Genomic DNA, 14,268 nt, shown 5'->3' with positions numbered 1-14,268 from the left:
GCAATTTAATGCTTTCTTCTTCATTCTTTAATAATAATAAAATCACAATAATAATATCCCAAAGAATGAGAAAGAATAAAATAGGAAAACCATATTCAATTCCAGACTTATCACTGAGCTGAGAAAAAGAAATCAAAGAATTAATTTTAAAAAATACTTGCTAAATGAATGAAGATTTTGTTATTATTATTATTGTAGTTAACATTATTATTATTTCACCCTGTTCTCCCTTAACTACTCCCAGTGTCCCCATATGAGTGCCTCCAGGCTCTCTGGACTGTATGGTGACATATGACACCCTGTTCTTTCTTTACACTACCACCCCAGACATGAAGGCCTTAGTACAAAGCAATAATAGCAGGATAAGCTCATGTTACAGGAGAGTTGAAACTCAAATATACTTTCTATGAATATCCTCTGGCAACAAGAGCAGAGTACAGCAACTCACTATTCCTGCAGGACACTGGAATGCCTGGCTAAGCTGTCTGGCTGCAGTTTCCAAATGAAGTCAGGGATCAGCCCGGGTGAGTCTCCCAATGTGTTTTTGCTAGTGGAATCTCTTGTTCTGACTCCTGATTTTCCTCACTTTCCAGTGAAATAACCGGAGTATTCTGGCTGTGCAAAAAGTCATAGAAGTTTAAGAGAGAATTAAACAAAGGAACATACAACTTCTCCCGAAATCCTACCAATTGATGAATGGGAAAACTATAAGATCTTAAAGATATTATTCTAATCAATGTTGGAAAAATGAATTACACAGATTATGTGACTTATACAAGGTCTCTCGATGAGTCAATGTTGGAGCTGAATTTAAAGTCTAGATCTTTTGATTTCCAGTCGACTGATTCCTCCATTCTAAAAAGTTTTGAATTCATATTCTCCATGCTTTGTAACTTCTTCCAGGATAGAATGAAAATTCTAATAAAAAGTTATCTGTCTTTTCTTTTTCATTCTTCGTAGGCTGACATTGGGTGTATATGGAAATTAAATTCATCACCTGGAAAGAGGAATCCTTATCAATTAATTAAAGATAAGAGAAACAGATTTGTGTCCCAAAAGTTCAAGATCTTCCCAGATCACAGCAAGTATAAAGACTGGCCATTATCCCTACATTTCGGAAGGTATGTTTGTTTCTGTAAATTAGGTAGTCATTCTGCTGAAGTGGAAATGGCAGATGAAAGGGGAAAAAGGATTAGACTCCATTTGTAGTAAGCAGTGTTTGAGAAGCAACATGATCTAATTAATGTTGTTTATTAGAACCACAAAGTTTTGAGAACTGCTTTGCAGAGTAAACCAGAAACACTAAAGAACATTAACCAAAATCATTTTTATACGTCAATTGAATTGAATTGAGTTGACTTATTTTGGGGGAGGCAAGCTGGATTAAGTGACTTGCCCAGAGTCACAATGTCTGAGGCAGGTCCTCCTGACTGCAGGTCCATTATGCCATGTAGCTGCCTTTATATAGCAATTTTAATAAAATAAGTCTAGCGTATGCTCAGTGTAAGTCAAAAGTGTAAAAGTAACCCAACAGCTAATACAATCTTACACTGAATTGAGAGGTATAGTGTCCAGGCTTAAGTAGCAGCCATATTCTGGATAAATCCATCTTGGCAGATGGACTAAATCAGAGTGAAGGTAGATAACAGGCCTCAAACCCATGTGAATGGGTAGATTTATCCGGGAAGAGTGGGTAGATGAAAACAATTTGTTCCAATAACCATAAAGGCAACTGAAGTGTGAGCAGTGGAGTGCTTAGGGCTTGGTCAGATATCAAAGCTACCAAGGTCATCCCCTGCATCTTGGGCCATTGTCAACTGTTTTGACTTTTATCTTGCTACTGGGTTTTGATGACTCTGGAAGAGAGATTGAGGCTGACAATTTTATGCAACTCCACCTCACTTACCCCCAATTTATTCCCGAGTCAAAACACATTACATTGTGATGTCCTTGTCTTTGGTCCTCTTAGAAGATGAAGGATGAGCAATGACATACTCAAAAGGGTTCTTTTTTTTTTTTTAGAAAGCAGCCTTAGAAGGGAGGTTTCCAAGAAGAAGACCTCACTACTTGTTGGTATAGTAGTAGGGCTGACTGAATATTTTATACAGAATGTCTTTACCTGACTTAATATACTAGTTTCTACATTTCATTTTTGTCTTATTTTGCACATGAAATATCTATCTCTTGAGATAAATCTTAGGAAGAGAGAGTCTGGGATAATTTTAATATTTTAAACATTTTAATTTTTAGTATTTTAGGATCAGGAATTTTAATATTTAAAAAATTCTCTCTTTTCAGATTCCTTCTACCCCCAACCTTCACCTCAGCGCGAATTGAGGAAAAATCACCTCTCCTTTTAGAGTTGTCATACCCTTGTCTGAATTTCAAGCCATCCATATATGGGCTTTGGAAAAAAACATAATAAGTGGCCATACAATTTATAGCAATTTCACACTGTATTAGAATGCAAATTAAGTCTATAAAGGAATGGACTTTCATTTGCAGGTCACAATGATTATAACCAGAAAGACTGACATATCTCCCATCTTTACTCATCTCATAACCAACCTTCAAGTCAGGAAAAATGAGAAGTGAAAAGGCCAGACAAATAAAGAGGCGGGGGGAGGGCTGAGATTTTCATCAAAACAAGAGAAAACAGATACTATGGATTGGATTCTGGGAGCCCCACCAATTTCATTCTGTTGTCCCATGTCATCTTCCCAGTCTCCCAAGTTCCTTAAAACTTGGCTGAGGAAACATGGAGAACCAGAGTAAAACCTGGGGAATGTTGGGTAACTCTTGTACACTAACATTTCTGCTTCATCAAGTCTTCATGATCTTGTTCCTGGGGAAGGAGTTAGATTGTTTACATTATAAAAGCAAATTTTGAGCCATTATGAGTGGCAATCGGCCTCTGAGACCAATCAGCTATGAAATTCTGTTATTAAGATCTGTTTTCCAGTTAACTAAAAGGAAAAAAAATCTTTCATGATGATTTTGTTTGGCAACCCTACAATGCAATGGAATTCAAAGTGCCATTGTTCATGATCTGAATGCTCCACTTGATTCTAAGATTTCTGGGTCTTCTTTTTCTAGGATGCCACTAATCAGAGACATCCTCTCCCACTTCTGCTTTCGACAGTTTTTCTATTTCCTTCCCAACTCTTCCTTATCAATTCTATATTTACAGATATCACAAAAGTCTTCTTTATTCAAACTATGGAACTGAAAGCAATTCAAAATTCAGGAGAACTTTATAAATAAAAATGCATCATGGAAGTTTAGAATCATAATATAACATGGCTATTGGAGAGCTTAAGGGTCATCTAGTCCAGTCCTCTTATTTTACATATGAAGACAGTAAAGCAGACAGAAGTGAGGTGGCCTGTCCTATATCACAGAATGAGATAATGATGGAGATAAGAGTAGAACCTGGAACTCATGACTTTGATGTCAATGCTCTGTTAGTATAGTTGCAAGTTCCAAGTTCTCCTATTTAACCAGCCTTCTCATCCCAATAGATCATTGTATCTTCTACCATATCCGTCCATTACTTCTTTTATGGTTGATCCCAGATTCCAGATATGATTCTTTCCTTCAGCATCCTTCTTTGTTTTCCATTTCTGTTCCCTTACTCAACCACCCAGCTCAATTCTCTATTTCTTTAATCCTAGAAACGGAATTAACTTCCTGGCTGCTCTTCTTGAATACATGTTTCTTTTCCAGACTAATTTTCCTAAATCACGATTTAATGTAGTACATTAGCCCTTTATTAAAACAGCAAAAACCAAAACACAAACTTGTAATGGTTCTCCACTGTCTTCAGGTTTAATTTTCAAATCCCTATGTTGCTTCCCAGCCCTTCTTCTATTGTCTTTTGAAATCAGCAAGAATGTAGAGGAAATTTGGATTTATTGAAGTCCATATAACTCTGGCTAGAGGCTGCAAATATAGCTTCAATACCTCTTCATCTCTTGACTGGAAGTTCATAAATTTAGAACCATAAAGGATTTTAGAAACCATCTAGTCCAACTGCCTTAATTTTATAAGTTAGTTAACTGAGGCCTAGAAGCATTAAGTGACTTGACAAAAGTTTCACATTAGTGGGAATTACTTTCTTCTCTGATACTACTTCTCTCACGCTGCATAGTTTGAACTTCATTCCTCTTTTACACATAAAACTAATAGTCAATTTGGCCAATCCTTCTTCCTTTATACATGCAAATGTCACATTATGTCTTTCCCTTATATAACTTGTTCTCTCATCTCTAGCTGAGTCGCTGTATATATGGTTGAAGAACATTTCAAAATTATCATTCTTTTCTTTAACTAGATGTGAGATATTCATGGGTTATTGTCTCAAGAAATATTCCTCAAGGTCTGATCCATTGTTAATCCTTCCTAAGAAGTTAGCATTTGATTCAGCACTCTCCCCCCAGTCTTCTGCTCCAGCCAAAATGGTCTCTTGATTTTTCATTGGGGAAGCCATGTGCACTTCTGTATTTATTCCATTGTTCACAAGATTACTGCTATTAATGCAATCCTCATCTTTATAAATTTCTGAATTCCAACCAATTTATCAACTTCAGGAAAGCATTTTAGAGAGCAGCTTGTTTGACAAAAATTTGGGAGGCTTAGTGAGTTATAAACACAATTATTAGTCAGCAGTGTGATGTAAGAACCAAAAACCAATCTAATATAATCTGAGGTTGAATTGAAAGATAGCTCTTGGGAAGCAATCAGGCAATAGTCTCTCTCAATTCTTCCCTAATACAGTCTAAAAGATTGTAATCAGCACTGGGTGCCACAGCTTATGGAAGAGATTGATAAAATGGACAATATCCAGAAGACAATCAGGATGATGAAAGATCTCGAGTCTATGTAATATAAGGTTAGGTTGAAGGAATTGAGCATGATTAGTCTAGAGAAGAGAAGACACAGTTAGTATGGAATAGTTCTGTTTAAGAATTTAAAAAGCTGTCATTTGCAAAAGACATTACACTCATTCGGTTTGATTTCAAAGGACTAAAAGCAGGAGTGGAAGTTGAAAAGAGATAAATTTAGGTTTGAGACAAAGACAAAACTTCCTATTCATTAGGGCTGCTCAAAAGTACAATGAATGGTTCTGAAAGTTAGAATGTTCTTCTTTTTAGGAAGGCTTCAGGTTGAGGCTAGATGATGTTATATGGGAATTCCTTTAATGTACATATTGAACTCAATGGCCACAGAATTTCCTTTTCACATTAATATTCTGTGGTTCTGTGGATCCTTTAAGGATCAGATTCCTCCAGTTTCCAAGGATCTCTCAACAGTCATCTTGACTTTTGTCTTGCCATTGGACTACGATGATTTTGGGAGAATAAAGATGATTTAGCTCAACCCTGCCTCACTTAAATCCAATTCACTTGTAAGCCAAGACATCACCCTTGTTATATCACTGGTCTTCTTTGAGAAGAAGAGTGAACAACAACAATGTTTTGGGGGGAGTCTTGTTCAGAAATAGGTTGGACTAAATGGCATCTGAGTTGCCTTCTAATTGTAAGATTCTGTGATATTTCTATAATCATGTGGCTCTTTTTTTGGCTCTTTTCATTCCTCCTTTCACTGGGATTTTTTAAAAAAGTGATATTGAAGAGAAGACTGGTCTAGATTTTTTTTAAAAAATGAAGTCAAGATAAATTATAGCACTGGGAGAAAAGGAATTCATGACATTTGGAATAAATATTAGCTTTCTTAATGACATATTATCTCTGTCTATCCAAGAAGAATTAATTATAATAAAAGATGATTAAAGGGAGCCACTGTAACCCTTTTTCATTCTTCTTCAATTGCTCTTTCAAAACAGGAATTTCTGTGGTGAAATATCTTACATCCAAGACCTGGGTTTGGAGGACTGGAAAATATCATGTGAAACAGGGTGGAGTCACTTAGTTTCTTCATTACTTTTAGGCCACTAAAGCAGCCCACTAAAATATTAAATGTGAAACTCAGCCTTTCTGAATGTTGTTACAGTTTCTTGACTCTGATCAAAATCTCCATGGTGGGAACAATCATATCCTGAAGTATATCAAATAAAGGAACACAAAATAATGACTTCACCTTTATTGAAATCTTGCTAAATCCATTTTTTTAAAAAATTCTTTCAGTTCCCTAAGGCTGACATCAGCATTTGTCCCCAATCACTGACAGTATGGACCTTTTGAAAATTTTGTCCCATTATACATTGTTATGAATTATATATTACGTATTGTTCTCATCTGTCCATTCTGCTGGGTAAAGTCTTCATACACTTGTGTGCAACACAGTGGAACTAGGATAATGATGATGATGATGATGATGATGATATTAATAATTGCTAACATTTATAGCACTATATGCCAAGTTCTATTCTAAGTGCTTTACAAATATTCTTCATGTAATCCTCACAACAATCCTACGAAATAGATATTGTTATTATCCTTATCATTTGTTTTGATTTTGGTCCTGCTGCTGGATTTCAATAACTCAAGAAGAAGAGTGGGGCCAATGACTTTGAATGTCTCCCTTAAATCCAATTCATGTGCAAGTCAAAACATTGCCCTGTGATGTCATTGGTCCTCTTCAAAAACATTACATATATAATTTAGTGTGTGTGTATATATATATAATGTATGTATGTCCTTAAACATGGGCTCTATATTGTTCTATAATATTATGCATAATAATAGAGCTTCACCATAATATTATAGTTTTACTGAAACATTTTTTTAACAAAATCATGAAAATACTCACTGTATTGTCATAGAACTAGTGAATGAGCAGCATTCATTATGCCTTTGCCCCTTAATGCAAAAGAGATGGCATAGATAACAGATATAATAGAGGAACATTTAATATTAAAAATAAATATACATGGGGAAATCCAAAAATTGGAGGTAGAGGAAATAATGGTGGAAAGCAAAAGGATAAGGATCTATAATGGAGAGAGAAACACATTCTGTAACAGAATGGAACTTAATTACAGAGCACCTAGCAGAAGGACAAATTAGACAAGGAATTAAAGCAACAAATCACAAACCTGGCCCAGAGGCATGATATTAAAACTATGGGGGACTTCATCTATAGACATCTGTTCAAGATATGTTTTGTCTCTTTCTCTGTGTGTGTGTGTGTGTGTGTGTGTGTGTGTGTGTGTGTGTGTTATGTAGAAGAGCAAAAAAATTCTTGGGGTGTCTTATATAATGATAATTTCATACTTCATAAGGCAGAGGAAGGTCTACCTTGGACCAGATTCTTATCAACAAGAAAGAACAGGAGAGAGTGACTCTGACATCTTGTCTTGATATCAGAGAAGAAAATCCAGGGTTGGGAAGGGTCTTGAGTTCTCGTTAGATGGGGATCAGATGAAGGAACTGATCAGGTTCAGCCTGTAAAGAAGACTCAGAATATGATAGTTGTTTTCAGGTTTTGGAAGATTGTTATGTGGAAGATTTCAATATGGCCCTAGAGGACAGAACCAGAAGCAATGGGGTAGAATGATTAGGGTTAGGGTTTAGGGTTAGAGTCAGGAGTCAGAAGGCGGGAAGTAGAAGACAGAAGGCATGAATTTAGGATTAGGGTTAGGGTTAGAATCAGGAGTCTGAAGGTGGGTTAGGGTTAGGGTTGGTCACACAGTTTTTAGGTATCTGAAGGTGGATTTGAATTTGATCTTCCTGATTCCAGGTCCAATGTTCTAGCTAGCTTTACCTGGTTGTCTCTGGAAGGAAACTTAAAGTCTTTTAGGGAAATTAGACTTAGACCAAAATAAAGAAATTCATATAAAATAATGGACTCTTTGATCAAAGTTGGAAGGGACTTAATAACTCATCTTATTGAACTCCCTTCATTTTACAGAGGAGGAGACCTGAGAGTAGGTAAGTAACCTGTCTAAGATCACACAGGTAGTTAGCATGGAAGGTAAGTTCTGAAACCAGGTCCTCTGAAGCCAGAGTTAGTGCTCTTGCATGCTTCTTCATATAAGTAACCATATATTAAATGAGCCTGTGTTGTTGGTTAAATGCCATTTAAATGGTCCAGATGACAAGATATATCCCTTTTATTTGTCATGGATAGGGATGGCTTGGCAAAGAATGTAAAATTTCATTTAAATTTTGAAGGCTGCATGTCAATGGAATAGATTATGGAGCCATTGTGATGTTTCCAGGGGTGTCTGATTCTAGGAAAATTTTCACCTCCACTTCTGCCATGAAGGGGTTGTGTTGGTTCTTGAAGTCCAGGAAATTCTCCAAATGTTGACGGATGACCCATTGCCTCCAAGACTCTGAACAATGAGCTCTATCTTCCTATTGCAAGTTAAGCCTGATCTTTCTGTGACCACCAAGATATCTAACACAATGCAGAAGGAGACTAGCTTCCCAAAAGTTAGTCTTATAAACTCCATAAAGACGATGGCCAGAAAGAGCATTCCTACATAAACAAGTGGCTACTTTCTTATATAAAGAGTTATTTCAAACATACTGACATCTGAAGATCAATGCAGCCTCTAATGTCCACAGCAGGGAAGAGTACTTAGAAAACTAATTAGAAAACTAATTACATCGATGGTGGTTTTGTGTACCCTTCACTTCTCTAGGATAATTATTTTTGGTTTAATTAAGGCCTCCTACCTTGGTTGGAGGTATGGCACCATAGGACAGTATACCACAGAATCAGAGAGTCATATAATTTCCAAGTTAGAAGGTGACCTCAGAGCTCTTCTCCTTTAACCCGTACTGAATCAAGAATGACCTTTATGATCTACCCAACAAGTGGCCATTTAGCTTTGTTAAAGAACAACTAGTGACTGGGAACCCATAACCTCCCACTTTAGAGGTTCCACTGTTCCACTTTAGAATAGCTCTAAGTATGGGTATTTTCTCCTATTTTAGAGCTAAACTTGCCTTTCCCAACTATTGTTCCTAAATCTGTTTTCTGAAACCAAACAGGACAAGTTGAAATTGTCTTCCATAAGACATTCTCACAATTTGGAGCTCTCCCTTATCCAATCTTCTCTTTCCCAAGCTAAATACGCTCAGATGTTTTAATGGGTCTTCTTATAGCGTGATCTTCACCATCTTGGTTATTCTTCTTTGAATGTTCTTTAGTTGTGAAGGTCCTTCTAAAAGAAAGTATCCAGGACTTAAAACAGTGATCAGTTGTAGTCTAATCAGGACAGATCAATAGTATCATGTCTCCCCAGTTTTAGATACTCCTTCTCTTAATGTAGCCAAAGACTCCATCAGCATTTTGATTGCCAGATTACACTTGACTTTGAGTTTATGAGCCACTAAAACCAGACAAAACAAAAGTTTCAGAATTTGAATAGACAAATGGCTATCTGATTATTGCCCATCCCTTCTTGTGGTTGTGAAAATGATTTATTGAATCCATTCCTAAGACTTTCTATTTCTCCTTATTATGGAGAATTTTTCTTCTGGAGAAGAAACTCAAAATTAATTTGTGAAATTCATCTGTCACTTTTGGCCAAGGAAGTAAACAGAAACACAATAAGTTCACTTTCTAATGGCACATGCACATTGGTTCATTGAATATTTTTATGTTGCTTTAGAGATAATAGTTCTGAGAGAGACACAGAGTAGATATATCCAAGAGACAGAGATACGGAAGGGAACGCTATGGCTGCTCATGCTTGCATTATCATTAGTATTATTTCATGCCTGTGAGACAGACTGGAAAAAGGTAGGAGACATGGAACCAGAGCTCACATTTAATAATAGCTCACATTTATAATGTGCTTTGCATGTTATCTTGGCAGCCAGTTAGTTGTATAATTTAAGTCATTTAACAACTATCTCAGCTTCCTCAATTACAAAATAGAACTGATAACAGGACCTACCTTTTAGGGTTGTTATGAGGATTAAATGAAGTAAAATTTGTAAAGCAAGTACCACAGTGCCTGGCACATAGTAGGTGCTTAATAACTGCTTATCCTATTTCTTTCCATTATCTCACTTGATTCTCATAACAAATCTGGGATGTAAGAGCTATAATTCTCTCTCTTTTTTAAAGCTTTTTGCTTTCAGAACATATGCATAGATAGTTTTCAACATTAACCCTTGAAAAGCCTTGCGCTCCATTTTTCTCCCTTTTTTCTCCCCATCCCCTCCCCTAGACAGCAAGTAATCCAATATATGTTAAACACATGCAATTCTGTACATATTTCCACAATTATGCTGCACAAGAAAAATCAGATCACAAAGGGAAAAAATGAGAAAGAAAACAAAATGCAATCAAACAACAACAACAAAACTGAAAATACTATGTTGTGGTCCACACTCAGTCCCCATAGTCTTTCTCTGGGTGGGATGGCTCTCTCCATCATTGGTCGATTGGAACTGGCCTGAATCATTTCCATTGTTGGAAAGAGCCACGTCCATCAGAATTGCTGTTGTGTATAATGAGATAGTAGGAGCTTCCAATTAGAGCTAGAAGAGACATTAGGGACCATTTCATGGAGGAGGAAACTTTCCTAGCCAAAGATGACAGATGGATTTCACAAATGAAGTGACTTGTCCAGGGTCATGTAGTAAGTGGTTCCTGAGGTTAGACTTGAATTCAGGTGTTCAGGTGTCAAGTCCAGTGGCCTATTCCAGTGAACTACCAAGCCTCTCTTCAGCCAGTAGGCTCTGTGTAAAAGAATAAAGTTGGATCCAACTAAGAACATAAACTCCTGAGGATTGAAATTAGATGTATCTTTTTCTCATTAATATGCAGAGGCTTGATTGTCCCTGAACCAAAAAAAATTGTTTTTAAACAAGTCTTTGTGCTGATCCTGATTGTATTTGGGTCGGCCGCCAGGAAAGTTGCCATCAGACCGGACCTATGGAGCTACAATTACACTGAGGTTATTAAAGACTCCTTTCTTTATTGTAAGTATAATAAGACGCACCATGGGGGGGCTTCCACTAAGTTCTGTTTTTCTCTTTGAAGGATCATTAACCTTCATATTGAATTAGAATTTGTTGAGACTTTTTTTTCTGAGGAAGTTCCCCCTTTGGGGTCCTGATTTTGTTTTTGGTATTGCATTTTTGGTTTCGGAAGCGGGAGAGAGTTAATGACATCAAAGAGCATCCTAATTTATATCGGAAGTCTGAGTTATGATCTCTCACTGCTTTAGGGCCTCTTTAGTCTATAGGCCTTCTGGCTCACATTAGCCTGAGTGGGCTAACGCAGCGTTGGATGGGGTCCGGGTATGGTAGAGAAATGCTTTGTGTCACAGACCCCTGGGCAGTCTGATAGACCCTTTCTCAGGATAAGGTCTTAAATACATAAATTAAAATACATGGAATTCCTAAGAAAACCAGAGATTAGTGAAAATAGATGTCATTGGTGGCAGCTCACTGGTGCAATGGAAGTCAGGAAGGACCTGAGTTCAAATCCGGTCTCAGACACCTAACACTTCCTAGCTTTGTGATCCTGGGCAAGTCACTTAACCCTAATTGCCTCAGCAAAAACAAACAAACAAAAAGAAATAGATATAATTATTTTTTCTGTCCAAATTCACAGACCCCTTGAAATCTATCTACAACAGGTCCCTGTCTTAGTATCTCTGGATCATGACAGAAAAAGTCCCTGAAAGAGTGAGACCCTACTGAGAACCCTATAGAGCTTTGAAAAAAACCCAACCTTTCTTGTTTGTTTTTAGTATTCAAAGAGGCTTTCAGGGAGTTTTGGTTTATGTAAGATGCAGAAATAAGTACCAGGATAACCTTCAGGGAACTGCAGAGCTTCTGTAGAGCTGGGAATGGGGGCTGGATTTCTGATTTTATTGATATAGGGAATTCTCAGGTAAGGAGATGACCTCTTCCAATGAAGGTCAAAGCCTCTCTTCAATTTATAATTTTAGTGAGTTGTCTCCAGCATTGAGAGATATCATGTATTGCTTGAGGTCCCAATAATAGCATATCAGAGGTGAGCTTTGAATCCACGTCTTCCTGTCTCAGAGGTCAGATTTCTCTTGCCTCTCAAAGCTCCTATAATGACCCCAACTTTCTCCCGGGAACAAAAGCTCATCTTTTTCCCCCCAACATCAATATTCTAGGGGCATTGATGCATGGTATATTGTGAAATGGAATGAGAAGGGCTCAGCAGTTCTGAAGAGGCTGCAATAGGCAGAATAACAGAATTGTAGAACTTAAAGGGAACAGTTATTTAGACCAATTCATACCACAAAAGAATCCCTGCTATAACATATGCAACAAAGGGACAGATAATTGATGCAGTGAATAGAGTACAAGCTCTGAAGTCAGGAGGACCTGAGTTGAAATCCAGACTCAGACACTCTAACACTAGCTCTGTGACCCTGGCAAGTCACAAGCCCAACTGCCTCACCAAAATAAAGGAATAAATAAAAAACATATTCGACAAAGATTTTCCAGCATTGGCTTTCAACCTTCAAAGAAGGGAAATATACTACTTCCCGAGGCAGCCACTTTCAGGTCGATCTAAATATTCAGCAGTTTTCCCTCATATTCTCCTGGAAAATTTTCCTCTTTTCAACCTCTACCTATAGTTTCTTGTTATGACCTCTGGGGACAAAGAGAATAAGTTTACTCCCTTCTCCACTATTTGTTACATCCTTGATGCTAAGTATAGGCCATGGACAGAGTGAATACTAAATAAATATTTGTTGGCTATTACATGCCAAGCATCTTTACTAGGTCCTGGGCAATAGAAAGGAAAATAACAAAATACTCTTTATAGGGCTTAGTACATAATAGGTGTTTAATAAATGTTAACTGGTTCTAAAATTTCTTCTCTGGATGCCTCCCAATTTATCAATGTCCCTTCTAAACTGTGATGCTCTAAATTGAACATAAACACTCCAGATGTGATCTTATCAAGCAGGGTACATACAATCTCTTCTTCTTTTTAAAAGCTATTTCTTGATTTAGCCCAAAATCAATGAGAGTATGAGACTGTGAGAGCTGACAGTAAAGAGAAGGTGGTGCTTCTAATATTTGTTTTGCTTCTGGGTTTTTTTTTATTTTGTTTTGTTTTTTTGATAAAGGATAATGACTTCCAGACTGGAAAGAGCAAAACAAACTTCTTAACAGGAAGTTGATATTTAAGTTAAGTAAGGAAATATAATAAAAAGGCATCCAGCTGCTTTTGCTTAATTGAAATCATTTCTTTGAAATTAAATACAGACTTGGGTACTGACATAAATGGTAGCAATGACACTGAACCACTCTGGTGACATATAAAATATCCTGGAAATTAGAAAAGGGATTAAAAAAGGATGTGTATTTTGATTTTTTTAAATGACATAATTTACCTAGATTTTAATAGAATATTTTTAAAGTGTCTCATACTATTCTTGTAGAAAAGATAGAGAGATATGGACTGCAAAGTTTCAAGTAGAGTGATACAAGTTCTGTGTTTAGACCTATGCTGTTTTAACATTTTTATCAGTGACACAAAACCAGGAGAGATAAATTTAAAAATGAAAACAGGGTTAGGATCCAAAGGAATCTTGATTGACTACTGCAATGTGATCATATCTAATAAGATGAAATTCATTGTGGATAAAGTCTTATGCACAAGTTCAACAGAGGGGGTTACAGTTAGTTATATGAAAAAATAAGGCTTTTAGAGAATTGTAAATTCAATCTGAGTTTTATTTTGAAGCTGTGTTGAGAGGCAGTTTGCAGGACCAAAGAATGACAATGAGTATATACTCTGTTCCAATAATAAATTCATATTTATTGTCTTAGTTTCTGCTCTGGGAGTCACAATTAAAGAAGGATATTAATAAACTAAGGATTGTCAGAATGACAACGGTCTTTGAGTCTATATTCTATAAGAATAAGTTGATGGACCTAGGGAGGTTTAGCCTGAAGAAGAGGAAGACTTGGGAGTGACATGATACCTACATTCAGTTATTTGAAGAACTGTCATGTGAAAGAGAGATTAGGTTAATTCTGCCTGACCACAAAGGACAGAATCTGAAAGAATGGAGTACCTATTACAAAGGCGCTGGATATCAGGGAAAGTTTCCTTAAGTAATTAGAGCTATCTATAAGTGAAATGCCATGGGACATTACGAGTTCCTCTTTCATGGAGGTTTTCAAGGAAAGTCTAGATAATTACTTGTTGGAAATGTTGTGGTGGGATTTCCCTTTGGGAATAGGATGGATTAAGTGGCTGCCATATTTGAAAAACTGTCACATAGAAGAGGAATTCTACTTTTTCTTGGTCTTAGAAGACAGAACCAGAACTAAGGACTTA

General features: G+C 36.7%; 1 long non-coding RNA gene across 1 annotated transcript in view; it reads left to right on the top strand.

The window, feature by feature from the left end:
- Nucleotides 1-427: 427 nt before the first annotated feature.
- The window catches only part of LOC141541846 (uncharacterized), a 57,162-nt gene continuing 43,321 nt past the window's right edge, over nucleotides 428-14,268 (top strand). The window contains exons 1-2 of the long non-coding RNA XR_012481917.1: nucleotides 428-524; nucleotides 961-1,121. This is a non-coding gene — a long non-coding RNA (uncharacterized LOC141541846). The remainder of the gene's footprint in view (nucleotides 525-960; nucleotides 1,122-14,268) is intronic.

This window comes from Sminthopsis crassicaudata, chromosome 4, assembly GCF_048593235.1.
Source record: "Sminthopsis crassicaudata isolate SCR6 chromosome 4, ASM4859323v1, whole genome shotgun sequence".
In the NCBI taxonomy this organism is placed as follows: Eukaryota; Metazoa; Chordata; class Mammalia; order Dasyuromorphia; family Dasyuridae; genus Sminthopsis; species Sminthopsis crassicaudata.
The sequence above is the reverse complement of the archived record's forward strand: the minus strand, read 5'-3'. Positions and strand labels throughout refer to the sequence as shown.